Source organism: Ursus arctos, unplaced genomic scaffold (genome assembly GCF_023065955.2).
Source record: "Ursus arctos isolate Adak ecotype North America unplaced genomic scaffold, UrsArc2.0 scaffold_5, whole genome shotgun sequence".
In the NCBI taxonomy this organism is placed as follows: Eukaryota; Metazoa; Chordata; class Mammalia; order Carnivora; family Ursidae; genus Ursus; species Ursus arctos.
The window spans coordinates 71,614,361-71,635,918 of record NW_026623067.1 but is presented as its reverse complement, the minus strand read 5'-3'; the positions used below and the strand labels follow the sequence as shown (position 1 = coordinate 71,635,918).

The 21,558-nt window shown below is 37.3% G+C and overlaps 1 long non-coding RNA gene across 1 annotated transcript in view; it reads left to right on the top strand.

Moving 5' to 3' along the window:
• LOC113255117 (uncharacterized) overlaps window positions 1–21,558 on the top strand; it is a 913,389-nt gene that overhangs the window by 104,682 nt on the left and 787,149 nt on the right. Inside the window, exon 4 of the long non-coding RNA XR_007190393.2 lies at window positions 3,558–3,676. This is a non-coding gene — a long non-coding RNA (uncharacterized LOC113255117). The remainder of the gene's footprint in view (window positions 1–3,557; window positions 3,677–21,558) is intronic.

Below are 21,558 nucleotides of genomic sequence, written 5' to 3'. Positions count from 1 at the left end.
TTGACCTGCTTCTAGAACGAAAAATGAAAGTATGTAGAATTTATTCTAATAGATTCAGGAAATTAGATTTGGTGTTTAGTAATGTCATGGAAAAATTAGGCAGAAAATTAAAAGCTAAAAACAAAAGTATCCATTAGATTGTGTACCTTTTGAAAATTGTTATTGAATTTAAGAAATGTTCTTTTTTTCTTCCCTCGTCCAAAGAAAAGCATGACAACTTTTTCTTTCAAATAAAAAACCATTTTTTTCAAAGGGACAAACAAACAAATGTACCCCCTGGTTACAATGTAGCATCGTTAGCATTCATTTCCTCAATTGTAAAAGAGGCTGGGATAAGTAAGAGTCGATTACTGAATTTATCTCAGGGTGTGTGTGTGGGGGGGAGAACATTCCCAAGCAGATATGTATAATTGTTTGTTAAGTGACGTCAGGAAATATGGAGTATAGAAGTTAAAGTGACCTATTAATCTCAAATAGTGCCCAAGAGCAATTAATTAGGCTTTTTTCTTATGAAACTCATAAAAGGAGGAGGATTTTTATCCCGATTCCACAGGCTAGTACGCTGCTCAGAGCACAAGCCCTAGGAGATGCAAACCCCTCTATTTCTCTCTACCTGGAGGTACCAACCTAAGGTTTAAAAGGCCACTCCCGAGAAAGAAACCTGACTGAGAAGGCAGCACAGAGATTCTTTACTACAGCGCCTCTGTTTCCCATCAAGGCAGGGAGACGTTTTTCACTCTTCTTGGAAAAAACTTTGAAATGTAAACTGTTTCGATTGATGGCTCCTTCTGGCCTTGGCAACTCTTTTTGGTAGCTGGTGCTCTTTCTGTAATACTTGTTAAAAACGTCTCCGAAGCAAAGATGTTGTTTTTTATGTGATTTTTTTTTTTTTTTAAGTCAGCACATGTGTGAGTACAGACAGGCTCTCATCTTGCACGGCGGAGACTGGCAGGTGAACACCTACTCCTGTTGCCCTTCTTCATTTGCAATACTTCATAAGATTAGTCTCTTTGAAAGCTGTTTTCAGTCTAAACTGTCAATCCTCTTCGAATGTGGTCCCTCTCCCTGGGAATGACTTCTTAGAACTCGTGAGAATGTTGTGGCCTGAAAGCCCCTTTCTTAGCCCAGAGCTGCTTCAGGGAGTCTCTGCTACCCTGCCCCTTACCCTTCTACAGCGAGGCTGCCTCGGGGCAATGCTGCAAAACTGGATGCACATCGAAGGGATCATATGTTTTCGAGCCTTAAACTACAGACACAATTCCCCCCGCCACCCACATCATTGTAACTGTTTTATCTAGTGTTGGAAATTTCATTTCTGGTCAATCATCTATGAAATGACTATGCATATGTGCTTTCTTAGATTCTTGTCACATTCTTAAACTATATCCATGTGGAAAGAATTTAGGTGGTGACATAGATCAATCTGCTTAAACCAATTGATTTAGAAAGTGAAATTGTCAAATTGCATAAACCAGTGTGAAAAGTGCCCATTTTAGTCTAAACATTGACTGCTTATATTGATCTGTTGGACCGAGAATGGTTAAATGATTTCTTTATCCTGTGCTATATCACGTCAAGTTCATGAGTTACACATTCTTATTTGTTGGGGAGAGATTTTTCTTTGTCTCATCATACCGGATGCATTATATTACTCCGTTTTGCAGCTGTTGGTTTCCTTTTGCATGCATCATGAGGAGGAAAGCCCTGTGGCCTGTTTCTTAGTGGAGCAACCCCCTCCCCCAGTGTCTTGCACCCTGGGTTCTCTCTCTTGCCAGACACTCTCTCCACCAATAGCACATTCTGAGGCAGGAAGGCTGCAAATCGATAGCTTTTTGATTTGCAAGTGTTAAGGCAGGCACTGATTAAGTATATAATCGTAAGGGCAAGAAGCCAGGCTGGCTGTAGTCCTCGTCAGCCAAGGGGCCGCTCAGGTGCTCAGAGATGCTTCCTTTCCTTCCACTGTCTCGTATATTTGTACACACATTATACATACACACACACATTCACACATACACAAATAAATGTACACATTACCTCATAGGTAGTCACGCACACAAGGTTAGGCTGGGATTATCATACTCTGCTATTTTCAGTTTTTAAAATGACAGATAAACAGGAAACATTTGTGTGAAGTTATCAAAAATATTTCTTAAACACATTTTGAATTATTTACCAAAATACAGGTAAAGTTAATATCCCCTAAATCAATATGAAATGTTCCTTTTCCTTCTTATGAACTCCCTTTGAACTGACATTTTAAGTCATGATTGATTCTGTTTCCTTTAGCATTGAGGTGCATATGTATTTGGTGCATTCTGATTCCTAAGCAGTGTGTACGAGCCCCGTGTCAAGTTCCTTGCCTTCGAGATGCTTATAATCTAGTATGAAAACAGTATGACAGGCAATATAATATGAATAAATGGAAAAGATATAAGCAATATAACATTGTTCTTTTGTATTAAAGCGAAAAGTGTTAGGTTAATACTTTTCAGAATAATGTTCTTGATTTCTTACATATCATTCTTATATTCTTTGTTTTTCAGAATATGTGAAAAAAATGCAAATCAGTAACTAAATGACAGAATGGTTTGCAAAGTCCGTGCTTACCTTGTTTTTCTTTCCCCCATATCCTCTTTTTCTTCTCCTTGGTCCTATTAGGGACCTCAGAGCTACACTGAGACCCTATTCCCCCTGCCATGAGGGGGGATATGTAAGCCAAGTAGAAATCAAACAAAGGATGAGACCTCTCTCTAGACCCAGGTAGAAGTCCTGGGACCATTGGCCTTTTTGAAAAAGGATAAATTCCTGCCCTTACAAAGCTTTCTTTCTTTATTATAATGGCTTAAATTTACTAAAGAGAATTATGGAGATTCACTCCCATGGAGGCCTTAATATTATCATTTGTAAAGTAAAATAAATTTGTAAAAATTTATAAACAATTAGGTGATATCTAACAAATCTAAAGAAAAAAAAAATCTCTTTTCTATGCTTCCAAATGATAGCATCATGGAATTCCAGTTTTGATTACTTTGGGTCCTGGAGACTAATGCATAGTAAAAACCGAAACCAAAACCAAAACAAAACACAAAAAGCAAAAAACAAACCCTAAAAATATTTAAACCAAAGTATGTTTTGAGATTGATTAAAAAGTAGCAGAAAGAAAAAAAATCAATTCATCCTGGTAAGATTTCTATCTTAAGAATTGAAGATAGTAGTAAGAAGAAAACAATTATATATATATATATATATAGTTACATATATAATATAACATATATATATACATATATATTATGATATAAGGGAGAGAGAGAGAAAGTGAGAAATTAAAAAAATTATTATTATTGTGGTCAGAACACTTAACCTGATCTCTGCCCACTTAACAAATTTTTAATTGTACAATACAGTATTATTAACCACAGGCACTATGTTGTGTAGCAGATCTCTAGAACTTATTCATCCTGGCTAAGTGAAACTACATATCAGTTGAACAACTTCCCATTTCCCTGTCGCGCAAGTCCCCGGTAATCACCATTCCACTCTCTGCTTTTATTACTCAGCTTTAATGAAGAAGAAAATCCCGCATATGTGACAATGTGGATGAAACTGGAGGCCTTTATGCTCAGTGGAATAAGCCAGTCGCAGAAAGACAACTACTACATGCTTCCACTCACATGAGGTATGTAAAATAGACTCATAGAAGCAAAGGGTGAGAGATGTTTTAGGGAGTGGAGGAGAGTGGAAGAAGAAAGGGAAGTTGTGTATAAATCACTTTGCTCAAGTGTCTCAATGAATCTCTGGTATCATCTTCCAATTTCTTCAGCCAGGTTTTCTTTTACTAAATAATTTACCTTTCTGCTTCTTTCTGCTACAGACACTGGGATATAAAATGATAAAGACTCTTGAACTCCCAAGGTACAGAACGAGTATGCACTATCCCAGTCATGTACACTACGTGGGGGGGAGGGCAAGGATATTTAAAAACAAGCACATGGATAAGAGAAAAATTATTAAAGTGAGGAAATTTGAGACTATCATCTAGCATTTAAGGTCACTTGAGAGAGCTTTTAAAATCATAAACGAGCAAGGGAAATGAAAATGCTGATAATATCATTTGAACAGTGTGCATAATATCATGATGGGGCATTTGTGGGGCCTGGTCCAACTGATGTTGTGAAATTAGAGTAAGTTTTCACCCTCTTTTTTAAAACCTAGGAAGAGAGTGGCGCATCAGGGGATGCCTCTGATCCTGAAAATATGATCCACAGCCCTTAATTTTTGGTTAGATGACTAACAAATCTGAAATTCTCAAGCTTGTAAAGCCCATGTCACAGCCCTTGGCCTCTTTGTGTTTCCTGGAGGGCCCAATTTAAAGGGATGGTCTCTGCAGGGCAGGCATGTAGGAAGTGCTTGCCAAGTGATATATTTTGCTAAAATATGATAATCGGCTTAGTAGGACTTGGTAGCTTAAAAAAATCATCAACGGTATGGAAAAGATGTCTACATTTCTAAATCTTTCAAAAAAAAGCCTTCAGAAATTGTATCTGGCACTATGAAAATAGACTCCACAGAAAATTCTTCCCCTTCCTCCTCCCACTCCCCAATTTAAATCAACTAATTAAGAAAGACTGTAACTAGAAGGGAATGATTAACTCATTAACTTAATCATTGTCATACTTGTGAATATGGACTTGTACCAGAGTTAAGAGGTTAATGAATTCAAATATATTGTCAAAACTGCCTATGGTTTTCAAAGAGGAGGATTTTATGTTCTGTAGTTTACATGCTTAGAAGTTAGAACTCGGCTGTGATAAAGTTTGACATCAAAATAGGTTACTAAAATTGTGCAGAAAATGGTAAGTAGGAAAAATAAGAATTTCTCTTTATCACCATTGCCAACATCACTGCTACCTTCAATGCCACCGCCACAAAAACCACCATCATGTCCACATAGACTTTTCTTTTTTCATCTGGGTATCTGGGAGTTGACCTCCTTGGGCATAAGTTTTGCCCATATGTAGAATTCAGTCTTTGGCCATATATCCTTACTGTGAATGTTTTGTAGCAATGTATTGATGGGTTAGTGGCTAATGAGTCCATTACCTACCCTGTTACCCATCAAATACAGCAGGCACTGATCTAGGTACAGTGAGTGGATCCAGTGTTCAGCAGAGCAGACACTGCTCTTGTCCCGGCAGCACTTACCCCTCGGTAAGCACTTACACCCTGGGGAGTTGCGTTAAACACAGGATACAAATAAATATCTAATTATAAATTGCACAAGAGACGATAAGAGATTACTGCCTTGTGGTGGGACTTGATTTAGGTTAGGAAGCTTCTCTAAGCAAGTGGCACTTCCATTGAAACCTGAAAGGTGAGCAGGAGTGACCTGGTGGAAGTTGGAAAGAAGAGAACTCCAGGCAAAGGTAACAGCATGTGCAGGAGGAGACCATGCAGACACTTTGCTGACACCGGATTGAGGATTTTGTTTTAAGAGAAACAGAACCACTGAAACATTTTAAGAACATTTTAAGAAGGGTTGACATGACCAGATTTTTATTGAAAGAAAATCACTATGGTTATTTGCAGAAACTATACTGGAGGAGGGAAAATAGTAGAAATATAAGAACAGTGGTCTAACTGAGACAGGATGGTGCCTCAGTAAGAAGGCAGAGATGGAGGGAAGGACAAGGATTCAAGATATAATTTGAATTGATTGTTAGATTATGAATATTTAATAGATATTGAATTGGTAGGTAGAATTGATAGATCAGATACCTGGTGAACAATGTGTACAAAGGAAGGGTTTGCAAGAAAGTCTCATTTGTCAGAGATTTCCTACCCCAATAACCACCTACACAATTATATGGTAATTCCACCCTTAAAAGAGAACTACTGTGCAGTGCAGCCATGTGACATGAGTCCAGGGAGACCCTCACGACTTTTCCATGTGCTTGGTGTCCCCTGGAGTTGTGCAGTGCAATGGCCCTAAGGCTGTGGAATATTGATTGTGCTTTACTGCCTGTAAAGATTATAACATGGGATGTTATTTACATTGAAGATCTCTGTGTATGGTTATGTTCTTCTGAGGGGCTGGCTGGGGACTGGAAAATACACCCTATCATGGGATTGTGTCTGTCCCCAGGAAGGGGGCACCGTTTTCTAGTTGGGCTATCCCAACTAGGGAACATTTAATAATTCACTGTCCAAAGTGTTGCTCTTGTATAATATGTGTATCCTAAAGAGTGATCTTCTCCTAATTATGTACTAGTTGTAGCCCTGTTTCCATTAGTCAGATATATGTGTACCACAAATTCACCTCTTCAAAGCATAGAAGGTGATAGTAGACAGGGTATTAGCAGAAACGTTTATAAGTTGGAGATGAAATAGACATCAGAAGAAAATTATCTATAGTAGTAAGAAGGAGCCATCAGTCAAGGTAGGAGATTTGGAATCCAAAGCTTCTGGCTGTCGTTTTCATATCTGAGTTACATTCACTTGAGTAGGTAAAATCTTTAAGCAAGCCACCCCTGTATCATCACAGCCTGTTTTCACCTTGGAATTCCAGGTCTAGTTTCTAGTGTTCACTCACATGTTCACAACTGCAGATCATTTCTACCACTTAAAAGAGATTCCTTCTTTGCTGATAGGAAATAAGCCAGTAGAGAGAAACTCAGTATTTGACCCTATCCCTCCCCTTTCCCTATGTTCTCCAAGTCTAAAGGGGTGAAAGGGGGCGCCTGGGTGGCTCAGTCGTTAGGCGTCTGCCTTTGGCTCAGGGCGTGATCCCGGGGTTCTGGGATCGAGCCCCCCGTCAGGCTCCTCCACTGGAAGCCTGCTTCTTCCTCTCCCACTCCCCCTGCTGGTGTTCCCTCTCTCGCTGGCTGTCTCTATCTCTGTCAAATAAATAAATAAAATCTTCTAAAAATAAATAAATAAATAAATAAATAAATAGGTGCAAGTTTAGACATCCAAAGCTGCTGTTTCTACTCTTTTGATTTCTGAATTTGATAGGCCTCTGAATGAAAAGCTGAGGGATCTTGATTCAATCTTTATTTAAATTTAAAATAATTAATCTTCAACTTTAGGTCTCAACAATCTAAAGCAGAATAGAACATCTGTTTTACCCCATAGTTTTTCTATCACTTTCTTCATTATTGCAACAAATGCACCACCATCAACCCGTTTGACTAAATCAGAACCTGGACATTTTTATAGTTCCTCTGTTCTCCTTTCTCTTCTCACCCTCATCTAGTCCCTGAACTTATATCTTGAATCCATCTTCTTTCCTCCATATCCATTGACCAATTAAAGCAGGTAGAATGGGGGCACCTGGGTGGCTCAGTTGGTTAAGTGTCTAACTCTTGATCTCACTTCAGGTCTTGATCTCAGGGTGGTGAGTTCAAGCCCCATGTTGGGCTCCATGCTGGGCATGGAGCCTACTTTAAAACAAACAAACAAAAAAAAGCAGGGACACCTGGGTGGCTCAGTTGATTGAACATCTGCCTTTGGCTTGGGTCGTAATCCCAGGGTTCTGGGATCGAGTCCTACATCAGGCTCCTTGCTCCGCAGGGAGACTGCTTCTCCCTCTGCCCACTGCTCCCCCTGCTTGTGCTCTCTCCCTCTCTGACAAATAAATAAATAGAGTTAAAAAAAAAAGTAGTTAGAATGATTTTTTAAAAATGCATATTTGATCACTTCCTTTGCTTAAAATTCTTCAGTGACTTTTTTATTATCTTCAAATAAAATTAAAATTTATTGGCAAGTCAAAGTCTTTAATAAACAACTGATGTCTCCCAGCTACCTGTTTGTCTGTTTTCATTTCCTGCCATTCCCACTTAAGTTACACTGAAATGTAGATTCTGACATATACCTGGTCTTTCATAACTCTGTGACTTTTCAAATTCTCTTGCTTCTTCCTGGCTCTCCCCTTTATCCTCAATCTTCTGGCTAACTCCAAATCATTCCTTAAGGCTCAGATAAAAAATAACCTCTGATAAGCACTAACACAGCCTTTGCACCTGGCTCAGGAACCCCTTCCTGGGTGGAATTAGGGTCTCTTTCTTGCGTTCTTTACTTGACTCTACCATATGATTTTATTGTATTATCTCTGTTGGTTCATCCTTTTTGTAGCTCCAGTATATATGTAGAATAGTGACTAGGAATGTGGCCTTTGGAGTTATGCAGACCTCCTAATCAAATGTATGACCAGGCAAACCTTGGTTTCTAAATCTATTATGATGGATTATTGATTAAAAAAGATAATGCAAGTAAAATGCATAGTTGTGCCTGGTGCATACTACGAGTGTAACAAATGTTTGTTGCTATTGTTGGTATCTCTAGGAGTAGTGTCTTTTAGCCTTAGTTTCTAACATAGTGTATATCATTAATAGATACTCAGTAATTTTGACTGACAGAATAAATAAGTCTATACCAAGGGAAATTGGGTTATAAAAACTTGAGGATAATCTGAATTTCTTATAGGAAAACTATCTGAAGTTCAAAGCAGTTTGGATACCCGACCGTTTTCACATTGTATTGTCAAGGGCATGAATATGGAATACTCTAGATTTCATAACTGCCACTTGATTTGCAGGGTTAAGAAACAAAAACTGTGAGTGTTCATTTAATTAAAATTGTTGGTGTCACCTAGCAGAATTTAATACACCATATAATTATGAGTGATATAAAGAAGCCTTCTGGGAAACATTTTATGAGGTGCATGGCATAAAGATGTTTCCACTAGATTATAGATTCCATATCCTGAATTCCCAAATATCTAGTTTCTATACAGAGTTTGTTATTTATTTTCCCGTGTGAATCAGCTGATATGTAGATATTTGAAGGCTGTCCTTTTTTCCTTAACTCTGTACATGTAATTAGTGATCATTAGCATACCTAATTAGATAAGATTATATTTAGAAAAAATTTTTTATCTGTAAGTATTATTCATAATAACCAATATAACTAAATCTTGTTTATATATACTGGTGAAGCAGATTAGTTGCATGAACAACCTTCTAAATTTTTTTAATTGAGATTTATTATATGCTTTGTTATTATTTGAATATTAAGTATGAATATTTGGACATGGAAAAGAATTTGAACCAAGTAACAAAGATACACTGCAAACCACAGGCAGGACTGCAGGTGTACAGAAACTCGTGCCCTCATTGGCACTGAAATTAGGCATCTAGACTTTGAGGGTTGAGGGACTGTGGAGAGGCCGTGGAGACTGTGGAGTCCAACTTTCTACATAACGGATGTTTCTCACCGCGCCCCGTCCCAGAAGTCTTTATCTAGTATCCTTCTGACCCTTTACGGTTTCGTAAGCCTTTCAGTTGTGAGACTTCAAATAACTGTAGGGAGTGTTTTAACTTCTTTTGAGTGAAACCCTATTTTCCTGTAACTTCCATCTATTTGTCTTAATTGTTCTCTGTTAATATATTCCGAGTATTGATTTTACTTGATGAAAAGCCACTTAAAACAATACTTTATATCAAAAATGTTTATTTTATAGAGTAGATTAGAATATTTCTACTAGAAATTCTGGAGTTTCTAAGATAAGAATCAAGACTTCCCTGATGGGAGAAAAATTAGGTTATTCCAAAAGTTTTAATCACACTTGGCCTTTAGGAGAGATTTTTGCTTTTGTTTTTGTGTTTTGGACTCTTAGGAAAGCAAGTAACTGGGCCATTTCAGTGTGAAAAGATAAGTCCCAGGTTATGGCCTGGAAGGTGAGGGCTCATTAGCTCTGCTTGAAAAAATGCTTTTCATGGGCTTCCAACGAGGGAGAGGGTCAAGGGCACGTGATAGGGGAGAAACCAGTAGCTGTAAAGCAAGAGGGGATAGGGTACCATGAGATGGCCAGAGGCCAGGGCCTGAAGAGAAAATATTGCCTGTGGAAAAAAATTGGTGTGATGGGATTGGCACAAGCACTTAAGAGGTAGGGATGACTAGAATACATTTTTAACTTTTTGGTTTGCACACTGCTTCCATGTATTGCCTTCCATCTTCAGACACATTCCACTTAACCTGTCATTAAAAATCTATACTTCACACACTGCCTTTTATTCACTAATGCCTTTTATTATTGGTACTCAGGGGAGAATTGGTGGGAAAATGGACCTTATTTCACAATTGGGTGAGCAGAAGAATAATAATATAGCAGAGAACCTGGAGATGTTTGGGGGGGGGCTGGGCTTGAGACTGGATTTTCTATTCATCATATTGTGAGATAAGATTAATTTCTTAAAAAATGTTAAATGTAGGGGAGATTGAATACAGTTGGAAGAGGTGAAGACAATCAGGCAATTAATGTAGGGTCTCACTTAAAAAATTTGAAATTTCATGATTGCAGCAGGCTACTCTGGATGTGTCTGGTTATGTTGGGGTGTGAACTGGTGGGATTATTTGAACCCCCTTTGCTGTTAATATTTTCTATATTATCTGAGTAGAAACACTGCTTATATTCTGTCAATGTAACTTTTGAAAAGTGGATGGTCATCTCCCCTATTTAGACTTCCATATATTTAAATGACATGAAAGCATATTATTTCAAGAGAAGATCTAAGTATTGTACTTTCTCTTTACTCATGGCCTCATCTCTTACATAGTTGTAAATCATTTGCTCAAATTGTCATCTCCCTTGGTTGGTGGTTCTAAATAAAGAAGTCCTGTGGTGTAGGGGAAGTACACAAGACTTAAGTGTTGGAAGATCCTGCCTTGAATATTAGCTCCACAAAACACAACAATATGAATGCTTGGAATGTCACAAATTCAGAGTCTGAATTTCTTTATCTATAGAATTCAAATAAAAAATGACTTTCCTATCTCCCTTATAGAATTGTGGTGATTGTCAAATGCCATGGTATGAAAACATCTTATAAACCAAATACCCCATACACAAATAAGAAGTGATATCATTTAAAATGTTTGATAAATATCCTTTAAAGAAATGGCATGAGACATAAGGGGTTATAAAAGCACACTAGGATGCTTTTGAAATCTCTTTGTTAAAAAAATAACCAATTGGAAGAAATGGAGATAATATTTTTGACTTGTCAATGAAATCATTATTTTGCTTCTATAACTTTGAAACTCTCTATGATTGAGTGAACCATCCAAATGATGAGTTTTCTGTACGTTAATTCACATCTTCAATCAACTAAATTCTTTAAATTGCACGTCCTTAAAAAATTGGTAACTATGCTATACGATTTACTGCTTTAGCAAAGTAGCTACTCAAAGTAGTTTTTTCCTATGGAGGGCAAGTGATCATTAGGCAAAAAAGGAAAGAAAAGCCCCAAACCTCCAATCTCAAGTAGTTTAATCTATTTTCTAGTGAGACGCATAAACGTACATTTCACAAGTCATACAAAAATACAGTGTTATATCATGGCCAGTTAAGGAATGAGAGACACTAAGGGAAAGAGAAAAGGGAAGAATATGAAGACAGAATCTTTTATTCATTGTGTTTTGAACTCTTCTATTTCTTTTATTCCACTGCCTGAGCCCTGATTTTTCTTTCCAAGGGCTTAGAAAAGCATCTTTATCCTACCCAATGGCTATTAAAATCCATGACTGTTGCCTGGCACCCAGTATGTCTTTCTTGGCTACTCTACTGTTGTTGCAACCCATGCCTTTGTCTCTCCCCACAGCCCACCTTGATCTGAAGGCCAGTATCAGTGCCCCTGGTGGGAACATGGGAACCAGCACCTCCTTAAACCATCACTCTTGGTGATTTAAGTCTTGTTGCTTTTGCAGTGTTCATATTTCCTTCTCACATCCAATCTTAACTGCTGAAAATAACTGCTTGGGACATACCTGGCTCTTCTCTAAGAATCTCAGAATGAACTGTTACACATGATGTAGGGACCTCAACCATACAATTAGAATACTATTTTGGACCTTTGCACAACTGGATGAACTTATCAGTCAAGAAAGGGATGTTGGGTAGGCAATTAATAAGGAAGCTTGCCGGGGGCTTAATGAAATGAGGTTCATGACTGGTTTCAGCTTATTGTCTGGTTCTTGCTCACCAGTCTAATTAAAGCACAGATTTGAAAGCTAAGGGGAAGAATTGAACATTATCCTGATTAATTTTCATACTGGTAAGACCTTAAGCTGATTTCTTACCTTCTCTGGGCTTTAAAGTTCGTAGTAATTTGGCATGCACAGAACAACTGCTTAAATGGTGAGTCATTTTCCCCAAGAGACTGAAGCTTCTAGAAAGCCCTGTGGATGACTTTTCATATCCTATAACCTGGGGCAAGCATGTGCTGCTGCCAAATTGGAGGGCTTATCCTGCCTTAGTTGGACCAAAACCCCAGTGAATGCCAAAGCCCAGCACAGTGCCTACTTAGTGACTGTTGCTGACTGCCTCACCCATGCTGCTGGTGTTGAAGCAAATTCCATTTGGAAATAGGCCAGATTCTTCTGTGTCTCCTGGGGGACTCTAGAATTTTATAGTGCGTGTTTATATTTGTGTAATCAGCACATTTTCTAATTAAGTGGAAATTAGTGTGTTTTACTACATATAGTTAAAATTATTGCCTTTAAACACCAAACTAGACTGTAAAATATAGCTTACAAAATTGTGTGTAATAATAATAATATATAGTGCTTATTATGTGTAAACACGGTTTTAATTGCTTAACCTGTATTAGTTCATTTAATCCTCACAACTCTGCTAGATTAATTTTCTCTTATTAACCTCAGTTTATATATCAGGATTTTAAGGCCAAAAGAGGTTAAGTGATTTGCCTAAATCACACAAAAACTCAAGGTTATACAAAACATCCCACCTTTATTCTTGAATGACAAAAACATTTAATAGCACTCATTGTGGATGGATGTTTATAGGTGTTTGTGTGGGAAGAGGAAAAATCAGAAGATGGGTACCTGATTTAGAGATTCATTGAGTTAAGATTTAGTGACCAGGAGAGAAGATTTGAAGACTCAGATGGCAGTGTAGATGGTAGTATAAAAAGTGTAAGGGCGATGGAAAATTCAAGATACAAGAAATACGTCTTTTGGAATTTTATGGGGATGATGTATAAATAAAGCAGTGAGTAAAAATGGAAAATGAAATAACTTGAGGAAAAGCAAGAAAGGTTAACTCAGGGAACTCGTGTGGACAGAGTACAGTTCTTCTGCTGATTCATGTTTCAGTTGTTCAAAGAAGGCAATTTTGATATTCAGTAGAAGAATTGATTGAAACCCTGACTGAAAAAGATTGGGCTGCCCTAATGACCAAAGAGAGCCTGTCCTTGGGTTTGGAGGAAAATAGGGACAAACTGTTGAGAAGTTCACCCAAGCTGTGAGACACATGGATGGCAGTCAGTAACTGTATGCATTAAGACTGGCTGTAAACATTGAACATTTAACTCATATCTCAATCCAAAGGAATTGTCTAAGAATGGGACAATGATCAACTGGATACAAAGATAATGTCTTCTTTTAAAGTGCCAACATTTAAAAATGCTTACAAGAATTTGACGGACGACGGTGGATACATTTTTCCTTCAGAGCTTAGTCCTCTGTGTTTTTTTAAGATTTACTTATTTATTTATTTGAGAGAGAGAGAGTGAGAGAAAGAGCAGGGGGAGAGACAAAGGGAGAGCGAGAGAATCTCAAGCAGACTCCCCACAAAGCCTGGAGCCCAATGCGGGGCTCGATTTTATGGACCCTGAGATCATGGCCTGAGCTGAAATCAAGAGTCAGATGCTTAACTGACTGAGCCACCCAGGCGCCCCAGAGCTTAGTACTCTTTGAGCCAAAGTTCTCTTTTTACAATATCTGTTTGGTAATGTCACCTATACTTTCCTGAAATAAAATCCACAGGTAATATAAAATCAATAATACAACTATTTGTATGTAGAGGAGAAATAAATGAAAGGATTAATATTAAAATAGTATGTATTTCTATATGTAAATGTTCGGCAAAGTGACCCTAAAAGACATAATGAAGTAGTCAGATGTGTGCTCTTGTTTGAAGAACTGCTGTGGATTTAATGATATAAATGCAAACTGACACAGTTGTATTATACTAGCAGCCCAGATACCATGAGTGGTGTTGCTCTCAGTGATGTGATTTTCCAGAACGATGAACAACTATAGTTATGCTTTCAAACAAAATAAAATGCAGTCTTCTCTCACTTTCCATAGTAGTTACATTCTTCCAATTTTGTGGACCTAAAACCTGTGTAAAGCATACTTTGCATTTATTTGTAAAAAGAACTTAATTTGTAGGCTCAAGTTTTTCACCTAATTGAATATTTGGCATGATAGTCTCAAGTCAAAAGAGATGCTGAATAATTTCTTGTGGTGCAAGGTGTCCGGCACTCCTGGGCACTATCCACTAAATGCTGATAGCACCCTCCATCACTGTGGCAACAAAGTACTTAAACGCCTAATCCAATCTTGGGCACTCATAGTTTTTAGTCTGCAAAAGCATAAGAAATCAGACTCTGCTGTCAGTAGTGTCTCCGGATCATCAGAAGACCATTTTTACTTCCTCAGCACTTTGCCTAGGCCATGTGAAGGCAAAACAACAAAATACCCTCAAACTGAATGGTTTAAAGCAACAATGATATGTTATTTCTCATAAGCTGGTTGGTTGGGCAGTTAATTCCTATGAATGCCAATTGAGCCTCTTCAGTGATAGAGACAGCCCAAAATGCCCCCATACATTTTTAAATTTTCACCTGGCAAACATATACTTAGTCTCCAAATCTCAGTTAGATATCACTTTGTCTGGGAGACATTTTCTGATTCCATATACTAGATTGAATTCTCCGTGTGGTACTCCCCTAGCATTCATTTCCTAACACTCATCACATTTTTAATTGCTTGGGTATTTTCGCTGTCACACTATGAACTCTAGGAAGGTGAATCCTATGTTTGGTTCATCATTGTATCCTGGTTATCTTGTCCCAGATAGCTAAAGGAAACATATTTTTGCATTATATTGTATTTGAAGTTGATTTGAAATTCAATTTATGGATTAATTGCCAAAAAAATGTGACCTAATAGTTTTAGAAAATGGTGGTGGATTATTTAAAATGTCATTGTATTTACTTAATTAAAAACATTTCCCTTGGAGATGAAGGAAAATGATGGTTTTGATCTATAGAAAAATGTCCATACAAATAGTGTGCATTTACCTGTCAATGAGGCATTGAATCATTACATACTCCACTATTTTGCTAGTGGGTGCTTGGAATCTACTTTGGACGTACATCCTTGCCCCTCTGGGTTTCTAACTACTTCCTATCCCATATTTCTTGGGTCCACACTCTGAAGGTTGAACTTGGTTTGAATTTTTAGTTATTTGTATGAAAACCGTGGAGATCTTTTCTTTCTAGGGTTTTATCCACAGTTTTGAGTCACACTTCAGTCTCATTACAGCGTGCTCATCCATTATGCTTGATGGTTGGCTGTACTCTCATGTTGTCACTCACAGGATATACCTGATCTGCACAAATGTGAGTCTCAGACTTCCCCTATGTATCTAACCCCCTATTTTGTCTTGACCCTGGGAGAACCCACGGCACCCACAAAATTGATAGAGAAATGAATCTAGAACATGATTCTTCATGTTTCCACTTTCCCTTTGTGAGCTCTCCAGGCAAATGATATTGGTTTATTCTCGATGATCCTTTAAAATACATTCTTATCACCAATCTCTGAGTCCTGTCATGGTTCTAGGCTTACAACTTTGGAAAAAAAAAATCTGACTCTAGTTAATATAAAGTCCATTTCTCAATTTTCTAGGATTTACATCATAGAGGCCTTATTGTGAACTATTATGTTAGCTTAACCAGTGCAATCTACTTTAACTAAAATCTAAGTTCTCCCTCTGAAAAACAGGCACCAGTTTAGATTATTTCTAGAGCCCCTAGCAAATGCAATATCAGAAATTCTGGAATTCCTCTCATATTGCTTCTTTGTGTATACCCCATTGAAAATTCCCTGGATTACTGGTTTCTCTCTGCCTCTACTTGGAGCAGTATCCATGCTTAGATGAGAAACTGGAACCTGGAGAGTAAGGTGGGATGTGAGTAGGTAATTTTTTTATTTGCATGCTGCCTTACACATATGCTTAATCAGCCTTGTAGTTTGAATAAGTAGTAGAAGCAATGCTATGTATTTGAGCTATTTTGAGACATTGAAAACATTGTGTCTCTTTCAAAATTGGCCATGTCTTTTTGATTTTCTTCCCACTCTGAACATAAAACAGGTGCACCAGAAATAGTTGGCACAAAGTGAAAAAGTTTTTGCATTGAAGACTGATCATTTCTTGTAGCTCACTTTATCTTAGTCATCACTGTTGATTCAGAGATATTAAGTATGGTAATAACTTGAAGCCAAATTAGTCAAGATTTGGCCAGCGCTAACCAGGGTTTGCTTTTACTGTGGGAGGAACTTGCAAAAGGCAATATTGATTATGTCTGGGATATGCCAATTATAATTTGACATTCTGATTTCTGCTTTTTGTTTAACTTAGAAGCAGATTCTGCTTTGCTCTATTTGTGAAAGACAACTGGATGAGTGAAGATTACTACTTGCAATAAGACTAGCAATTTATCTGAAATCAGAGGCAGAGAAAATGATATCTACTTTTTCCTTTTTTGTGTGGAGATGAGGAATATTATTGAACAACATATCTAGGTAAAAGAAAAAGATGAAAAGAGTAAGAAAGCCATGAGTGATAGTTGAGATGAAAATTAAAACAAAATATAATTAAGTACTTAGAAGATTTAAGTATGATATATAGAGTGGTGAAAAAAGAAAAAAAAATGTTGCCATGAAAAAAAATAGTTGAGGACTGAAAGGGTGCAGAAGTGAATTGATACGTAGGAAATGGGTATTTTAGAGAAATAAGTTGCCACTTTGTGATCAATACACTATATAACCCACAACAGAGATTGTGTTCTGGCTGAGGTAATTGCACTTTGATATGTGGAACAGGATGTTAAAATGAGATTCTTCTCTTAGTTTTGGCTGAGGAATGAAGACATTGGAGGCTACATTCAAGAATGAATTATGAGAGTGATCCCTTAGCTAAGAATCAGTGAGATGACTCTGAAACTTATGTTGGGGACCAAGAAAGAGGGGAGAGAGCAGGATTTTGAGAGGGGAGTTTTTGGAGAGAACTCTGAGTGCTGTGGATGTCACCCCTTCTCTACATAGGAGTGATTGGAGTCTTGTGAGAGAAGTTCAGCTCAGAGAACTAGATGTATGTTTTTTACAGTTAGGAACAGAGTAGACTGATGTCTGATTCATGCCTGAGTAAGCTGAAGTGGACTCTAAGGAAAAAGGAATATGTCTGGAAAATTTCTGTATATGCCTCTGTTAAGGGGCCAAAGGTGCATGAAATGTAGCCATGGAGAAAATTCAGTAAAAACATAAGCCTGAAATTTTAACATGGGACTCTGGAAAAGAAGATGGTGTATCAGGGTGAGAAGATCCCAGAGTAAGAGGCTAAGGGCTATGTCACTGAGGTCAGAAGCCACAGAAGAATTAGGGGCAGCCAGTCATGGGTGAGGCACTGCCTTGGACAAGGGAATCACATCTACAGATGTCCAGCATAAAAGTCTCCAAAGAATCTGCAAAAACACCTAATGAGAGAATGCTTCTGTGAGGTCTGAAGAACATGGTGCCTTTCCATTACAGCAAAGTCAACAAGAAGTTTTGTATGTCTTTTACCTCTCCTACCTCCCACCACGTATTTGAACCTGTAAGGTCAAGAAACAGCAGCTATTGATTAAGGGAGAAAGATAAGAGGACTAAGGGAAAGAACGAAGAAATGGACCACATCTCATTTCTGAAGACAAGTGGCCCATCTGCTGCCAGACTTAGATGGAGAGCAGTGCAAGAGTCTTAGCTGTGAATGAAGGTTGAGGGGTTCATTAATATATTGAATTAAATATTGTGATGTCTGGGTCAAGGGTTAAAGTGACCATAGGAATTTCTATCACCAAGAAGAGACTAGAAAATCATAGAGCCTGCTTGACTTTTAATCCAATGACAGGATGAATTTCCTCGTGTGATCATGTTTAAAAGTACAGAGGAAGACAGAAATCATAGAGATGACTTTTGATTATATGTCATGAGCACTTTTCAAAGTTTTGGCTCAGGAGGAAAAACCATAGGCCCTTTCTTGAAGGAGATGTGCCTTTGAGTTAAAAGATCACGAGCTTTAGAATTTGTTTTAAAATCTCTGATCTACCATGTCTTAGCTATAACCTAGAACAATTTACATAACTTCTCTGAACCTCGTCTATAAAATGTAACTAATAATAATTCATGAAGTTCTAGAGTTATGCTCAAGAATTATCGTTTTTCTCCACCTTTTCACTCCCTTTTCTAGATAAAATCTGAATCTATTATTTAAAAAAAAATACTTCATGAAACTTATGGTAGATAGTGAGGTCATTTAAACATGGGACTCTGCAAAAGAAGATAGTTTATCAGGGTGAGAGGATCCCAGAGTAAGAAGCTAAGGGGTATGCCATTGAGGTCAGAAGCCACAGAAGACTAGGGGCAAACTCCCCCCTCCCCAGGACTTGGTTATTGTTAATAGAGATATAATTCTCTCTAGAAAACAGATTATAAATTTCTTGAATGGGAGAGAGACAGCAACAATAATAACATAGTGAAATATGATAGTCAGTGGAGACAGTTACAGGGGAGAGATCACCAACATGGGTTATTAGAGATTGTTATGATGTGAGGTGGTCAAGTCCAGCTGTACAGATGAAATCAGACACACTGGATTTGATAGGACGATGGCATAGCATGCAGGTATGAAGGATGGAATCTACAGGTATCTCCAGATAGAAAAAGATCGCTTGAGCAAAAGTGGAAATTGGCAAACCTAACTAGGGTACAATGAACTGATATTTGTGATAGAGCAGAGGACTTGTGTAGGTTTGGGAATCCCTTTATAGGAGAAGCAAATAAGCGATTTGATAGAAGATTCTTATGAACTGAACACTTTTGCTTGGCACGTATATCAAAATTAAGGTGAAGTCCCTGAAAGTTTTGGATGGGGAAAAACACACTGGTTGAGAAAAATTAATCAACTTTGGTTTATAGGATGGATGAGTAGGGGAAGAGACTAGAAACAGTGAGACCATTCACAGATTATTGCAATAGCTAACTCTTGAGGATCCTGAACTCAGAAAGTAATAGCTGTGAGAATAGAAAGAAAGGGATGAAATATAAGGAATGAAGAATTGACAGGCTTCAGAAAATATTGACATTTTCAAACATTACACAAGGAGAAGTCTCTAGGCCAACTCTATCCAACTGAATTTTCTGATTTTTGAAATTTTCTTTATACTGTGTAATATGGTAGCCACATGTGGCTATTGATCACTTGAAATACAGCTAGTGAGAAATTGAATTTAAAGCTTTGTTTGATGTTAATTATTTTACATTTAAATTTTAATAGCCTCATGGAGCTAATGGCTACTATGTAAGTGCAGTATCTCTTCCACAGCAAATTGCAACATCCACACCTGAGTTGATGAAAGGGTATTTTGAGTATTGTATTGGCATCGTTGCCTCCTACCCAGTGATTCAAGTTTGGCACTATTGCTGTCGTTGGCAATTAGCAATGAATTGAATATTTTATTGTATTTTTCTCTGACTGCCTTATGGAAATAGAAAAATGAAAATGCTATTACTATTCTTAATAAATGTGTGTCTCATCAATTAAGTACAATTAAGGCATGGGCAGAAATTAAGTGTCCAGAAAGTGGTAAAACTTCAGTCTCAACCTAACCTGGGGAGAAAATCAAGATAAAATCATATATTAAAATGGTAGAAATATACTGCCAAGCATAATTTGGGACTTATGTAATTTTGTTATTATTATCCTCATCATTATTTAGCAACAACTCTTATAGATGCAGTGACATGGAACATTATCATTTACTTTTTCACATTCCATTCCTGGTTATAATTTCAACAATGTATTGTATACCAATGCAGGCATTTCTCCTATATACCATTTCTCATAACACTGAAATTTATTACTATCTTTATTTTTAATGAAGAAAATGTGACTAATTTTTCTATAGCTACACATCTAGTAAATGACAGATTTTGAACAGATCTAGCTGATTTCCAAATTTCCATTTTTGAAGTAGATAAACATGGGACAGAAAGTCCTCAAGCTATCACGTGCAACAGTCCATGTTTTAACACTTTTAACTTTGGTTATTCAGATCAGGCTTATTCTCTCAACATTAAAGCTAGACTTAATCACATATTTGAGTCATTAGAGATTTGATGATTAATTACAAAAATACAATGAATTATTATATTAGTAAATAATATTTAGTGTTTATTAATGAGGTAAAAATTAATTTCTTAAGACAATGTATTTTCTTAATAAAATGTAATAGGAAAGTATTATCTTCCAGAAATTCTACACTGGACCATAACAATTACCGTTCTGATTGAGTTTGAAGTGTTCTTTTTTTTTTTTACTATTATAATAATTTTTTATTATGTTATGTTAGTCACCATACAGTACACAAGTAATGAATCATGGAACATTACATCAAAAACTAGGGATGTACTGTATGGAGATCGAAGTGTTCTTATTCTTCAAGGTCATGAAAGGAAGTACAAGGAGGATAGTTCTCTGCTTCTAGTCTCAAATTGTCAGCAAGGAACCATAAAACTGTTGTAGACACTTCCTAAACAATCAGCAGTCTTGCTCAGGTATCCATGTTTCTGAAAGCCAGTCAGTCACTAAATACACTGAAAGTTAGCCAGTACCTATATACTCCCATTTTTAAAATTCAGCCAATCCTTGGACTCTTTGCTTCCCCCAAACGCAATACAAGATCAGGTTTTTGCTTTGTTCAATAGACTGTGTTTTGCTTTGTCTTAGCCTGCAACAAATATATCTCTGTTTCGGATATAGTTGAACGGTGGTCTCCTGCCTCAATATTTCTTTCCTATTTTACTAAGTGAGTGATGCTCTCCTAGTATTTATGACTAGATGTGTTTGGCAGGTGACAAATGACAAAAGACATTATCTAAAAACCTGGGGAAAATATCTCTCTCTCCTAGGTTCTCATGCTCCTCCCAAGGAGACTCAAAGAATATATTAAAAGATAAATAGAGTGACCAGTTACAACTAGATCTCATAAACTAACAAATATTAAACATCCATTCTCAATCTCTTTTTTCTCTTAGAGTTTCTCCAGTACTTACTCAGAATAGGCTGAACTTACATAAAATCCAAGGGAATGAGAGTTCTTCTCTGACTTCAAAAAAGAATTTGTTAAAAATAGGATTTCTTTTAGGGTGCCTGGGCAGGTCAGTCGGTTAAGCCTCCAACTCTTGATTTCAGCTCAGGACATGATCTCAAGGTTGTGAAATCAAACCCACTGTGGGGCTCTGTGCTGGGCCTGCTTAAGATTCTTTTTCTCCCTTTCCCTCTACCCCCTCCCCTCACCCCTTTCCCTGCCCCCGCTCGTGCACATTCTCTGTCTGTCTAAAATAAATAATAAATCTTTAAAAAATATGATTATT